This window comes from Myotis davidii, unplaced genomic scaffold (genome assembly GCF_000327345.1).
Source record: "Myotis davidii unplaced genomic scaffold, ASM32734v1 scaffold900, whole genome shotgun sequence".
In the NCBI taxonomy this organism is placed as follows: domain Eukaryota; kingdom Metazoa; phylum Chordata; class Mammalia; order Chiroptera; family Vespertilionidae; genus Myotis; species Myotis davidii.
Window position 1 is genome coordinate 1,673,292 of NW_006295185.1, and position 5,293 is coordinate 1,678,584.

Below are 5,293 nucleotides of genomic sequence, written 5' to 3' on the forward strand. Positions count from 1 at the left end.
CTTGACATCATCAGTCCATGGCAAGTCAGGCTTGTAAATAGGATTCTGGTTTTTTTTGTAAGGCTTAACGGCTTGTAGAGACAAGCAGCCCCACAGCACACCGAGGCAGAGTCACATGGCCCATACAGGAGGAGGTATGATGAGTATTGACATGGTTTGTGCACCTCTAGATAATATGATTCTATTTGAAAGGGAGACTAGACTCTTGGTGAGAGTCCTGTTGACTCCATCAAGGAGAGCATTGATGTGGTGTATTGAAATGAGGGTCCCACTGGCTATTTAGAAAATGCAGTCAGTTGAGCTGAACTATCCCATGTGCACTTTCTTCTTTTATTGTCTTCAGAAAATTGTGTGCTTTATATATACTTTTGGAATATAAAAGAGCAAAGTGCTTCTCTGTTTGCCTGAAGTATATTTTCACCCCTGGTTAATGAAAGATAAGTCTAAGACCTCCTTCTTGCTACACTTGCACCTGCAGCTAGAAATGAAAGCTCCAGGTGGTTGGAACCCCAACTCTCCCTGCTAATGGGCCAGCCTAAGCCAGCATAGGGGCTCCTTCCCACTATTATGGCCCTGCAGAAGCACATGTCTTTACTTGCCTGGATGCTTGTTGTTTTGCAATTGCCTAACCCTGACCATTATCATCTCCCCTCCTCACCAACTATTCAACCCCCTGCAGTTCTCATCATAGTCCACACTTCTACCAATGATACTTTAAATTATAATAGTACATATATAACGATTATTTTCATTCCTATACAAATATTTCTTCAAGTAAAAAGAGCATTGCCTGTTGATTTTGTTTCCAACATGCTGCCATTTTTTTTCAATAGAGTCAAATCCCACTTGTTAATGCTGCATTACTCTATTGATTGAAAATACCCAGGGAGCGGGGGAGGCATATTTCCTAAAGCATCTCTTCATATAGTAATGGGCAACCCACACAAGATTACTTTATTTGGCAAGGGTGTCAGTTCTTCTCAGACATCAGTGCCTCTGAGACAAGCCCTTCCATTTTAAGTTACTGTTCTTAAGAAAGTTAAGATCCCTTTGAATAATCTGAGATGTGTGAAATAAGGTTAGTCACAGGATTTCCTGCCACCAGAGCTCACAAACAAACTTTCCTCACTTCCTCTTTTTTCTTTAAGTTCAAATTAGCCTCACTGATCTAGTTGCTTTTGTTTTAGTGGTTACAGTCTCCACCCTGTTACCAATGGTTAAAAGGGTTAACGGAAGTTCTCTCTCTCTCTCTCTCTCTCTCTCTCTCTCTCTCTCTCTCACACACACACACACCACATACACACACACACACACCAGGTGTTATATTAAAATAATAAACATTCTTTCCATCAGAAACTTAGACTTAGGAAAATGTAGTTTCCTCCAGTTTTGGCTTCTTCCTCTGTCTTCCTTGTACACTTTATTATCTGTATTCCAATCCACAGAATTTACCATACTATCCCTTCTCTGGCTATCATCCTCTTCCCATCTCCCCAGGTGCTTAGGTTGTCAACCCCCATAGAGCTCCAGGCTCTAAAATTTTCTTAGTGTCTCTCTCTCTCTCTCTCTCTCTCTCTCTCTCTCTCTCTCTTTCTCTTTCCTGCAGCCTCCTCCCAACTATACCTCCCCACATGACCTGTGACCTTCTTGAAGGAAAGGATTATACATATGTGCACCCCCTAGCATTATGCCAGACCCTTGATGTTTGTTGAACAAATGGTGACAAAACAAATGAATCAGATAAAGTCATTCCTCCCATGTAAGGGGTGGGGCGGGTATATGAGGGTAAAGGGAGAAATAAGTGGGGATACAAGGAGACTTGGGGTAGTGAATGCACAATACAATACAGCTAATATATTATAGAAGTGTACACTCCAATAAAATCAGTAAATAAAATAAAATATCTAGATGATAACTACTGATGAAATCAAAACAGTAATAACAAAAAAACTTCCAGCCCTAACTGGTTTGGATCAGTGGATAGAGCATCGGCCTGCGGACTGAAGGGTCCCAGGTTTGATTCCAGTCAAGGACATGTACCTTGGTTGCAGGCATGTCCCCAGTAGGGGGTGTACAGGAGACAGCTGATCGATGTTTTTCTTTCATTGATGTTTCTAACTCTCTATCCCTCTCCCTTCTTCTCTGTAAAAAATCAATAAAATATATTTAAAAACAAACAAACAAAAACTTCCAGCAAACAAAAGCCCTGGACCGAATGGCTTCACAGGGGAGTTTTACCATATATTCAAAGAACTAAAACTTATCCTTCTCAGACTATTCCAAAAAATTCAAGAGGATGGAACACTTCCAAGCTCATTCTATGAAGCCAGCATCACCCTAATACCAAAACCAGATAAAGCCACTACAAAGAAAGAGAATTACAGGACAATATCCCTGATGAACATAGATGCTAAAATTCTCTACAAAATTGAGCAAATCCTATCCAGCAGTACATTAGAAAGATCCAGAATTACATTAGGAAGATCCAGCATTACATTAGAAAGATCCAGCATTACATGACCAAGTGGGATTTATCCCAGGGATGCAAGGCTGGTACAATATCCGCAAATCAATAAAGGTGATACATCACATAAACAAATTGAGAGACAAAAATAACATAATCATATCAATTGATGCTGAAAAGGCATTTGAAAAAATCCAACACCTTTCCTGATAAAAACTCTCAGCAAAGTGGAAATAGAGGGATCATACCTCAACATAATAAAAGCCTTGTATGACAAACCTACAGCCAACATCATACTGAATGAGCAAAAACTAACACCATTTCCCCTAAGAACAGGAACATGACAGGGATGCCCACTAAAGAGGCTTCTCTGACTGAAGCAGAGTGGGAAACGAGAAAAGCCACCTGTTCCATCTCCCCACATCACCTCCCACTGAGGAAGCCCAAGGCTCTTGGCACCATCAGGCCGGTGGCTTCGGAGTCTGTTCCAGGGAAGACATGTGACTTTATGGCTTTTTTATACACCAATAATGAACTCAAAGAAATAAAAACTTTTAAAAAATCCCATTTACCACTGCAACAACAAAAAAATTAAGATACCTAGATATAGCCCTAACTGGTTTGGCTCAGTGGATAGAGCATCAGCCTGCGGACTGAAGGGTCCTGGGTTCGATTCCGGTCAAGGGCATTTACCTTGGTTGCAGGCACATCCCCAGTGGGAAGCGTGCAGGAGGCAGCTGATTGATGTTTCTCTCTCATCGATGTTTCTAACTCTCTATCCTTCTCCCTTCCTCTCTATACAAAAATCAATAATATATATATTTTTTTTAAAAAGATACCTAGAATAAACTTAACCAAGGAGGTAAAGGACCTGTACTCAGAAAATTACAGGATGCTGAAAAAAGAGATAGAGGAAGACATAAACAAAAGGAAGACTATACCGTGTTCATGGATTAATAGTTTTCCCCACTTTGACTTATCTCAGATTCCTAAGATGCTATGTATGATGGGGCTGGAGATTTCTTTCTTTCTTTTTTTTCAGTTATCATTTAGGGTTATGGGTGAATTACATTTTATTTACATTTAAAAGTCTCTCCCTGCCCCTGTGCTCTGGTCTGTGGGTGGTACACACTGGACTTAGTGTAGGCTCCATGGAGGGAGGGAGGTGGTGAAAAACCTCTTCCCATGGAAAGGCAAAACCCTAATCTCTCCAGGTCTAGCTTCTGAACAGACAGTCATCTCCTGGGTGTTCTGTGCTTTCTATCCCAACATTATTTGCTGCTTCTCCTGTAAGGGATACTCTCCAATTCCCTGGAGCCTCCTGGGATGAGTTGAGACTCCTTGGGATATGGTTTATGGCAACAGGATGTGAGGAAAGCCTGCCCCTTCTGCCCTGGACGCCCAGGTTGGCACTGAGTCCCAGAAGGTGAGGGCCAAGCTCTGTGGTGCCAGAGCCAGTGATGCCACCATGAGTGAGGCAGGATAGGGGAGGTGACAGCAAACTGTCCCCCATGAATCCAGCAGTGAGTCGGGTGGAGGGACTGATTCCAGTGTAGCAAGGAGGCTGCAGATCTAACAGTGACTACTGCTTTGGCATCGGTATGGGACTGTGTCAAAGCCACGCGGACTGAGCGGCACCAACATGCTGCGGCTGGAGAGGGTGGGACCATCATTCACTCATGGAAGAGAGAACCCCCTTTGGGAGGCTCAGCCAGGGGCTCAGCTTTTCTTGAGCAGTGTTCCCTGTGCAACCTCCAAGGCACTCATATAGCATATTTCTGTGTCCACTCTCTCGCCAGTTTGTTGTACTTCTCTCAGTTGGCCTTGTAGGTGTGAGCTATCTCTGGCACCAGAAGGTCCTCAGGGTTGGGCTCACAGCAGGGAGCAGATGGATAAGAGCACTTCAGACACTGTCAGTGATGGAGACCAGTGGGACTGTAGGACATCAAGACAAATGCTGCAGTTGCTGTGGATGTTGGGGTGGTAGATTTTGGTCGTGAAAGCAACCTTTGAGGATTTGAATGGATAATCTGTGGGAAAGTGGATGTTCAGGAAGAAAATGCCTCCTTGATAAGGACTGTCATTTGGACCGGTGATGGTGGCCTGCCAGCAGAACCAATCATCTCCCACACGTCTTGCAGACCACTGGGCAGGAGGATCCCTCTGCAGGTCACTCAATTCCTTCTTGATCCGCTTCAGAGCCATCCCTTCCCGCTGCTGGGGACTGGGCAGCTGCTGGTCCAGGGTGGCCAGAGGCTGCCCGCTGCTGGCTCCGCCGCAGCACAGCGTCGCTCGCTGGAGATTTCTTTATTCAGAGTTATACTAGTAGATTCCCGATTTTCCCCAGACTGTCCAGAATTTCAAGTAGCATTCTTCTTCCATCTTGTCTACTGATGACCAGGACAACATGTAATTTAGATTTATAACAAAATCTCCCACTAATACAAAAAAAGTCCAATCTATGTACTATATACCAATTAAGTTTTTCCCAGGTACAGTTCATGTCACTCATTTTACACAGATGTAAGTCATGGATAGATTCCATTCAGGATCCCTTTATTGGCATTCCTTTTTAATTCACGGGTCTTTTATCAAAAGTGATAGGATTCTGGTTGGTTCACTTTATTTGCACCCCCAGTCAAGGGTGGAGCTATTTTTTTTTAGACATTTTTTTTAATTTTATTTTTTATTACAAAGGGTATTACATAAGTGTCCATTTTTTCCCCCTGCCCTAGACAGTCCCCTAGCCTCCCCTATTCCCCAGTGTCTTATGTCCATTGGTTATGCTTATATGCATGCATACAAGTCCTTTGGTTGATCTCTTACCCC

General features: G+C 43.2%; 1 pseudogene; it reads right to left on the bottom strand.

The window, feature by feature from the left end:
• Nucleotides 1-4,093: 4,093 nt before the first annotated feature.
• Nucleotides 4,094-4,751, bottom strand: LOC102757920 (annotated as a pseudogene).
• Between the last annotated feature and the right edge of the window lie 542 nt (nucleotides 4,752-5,293).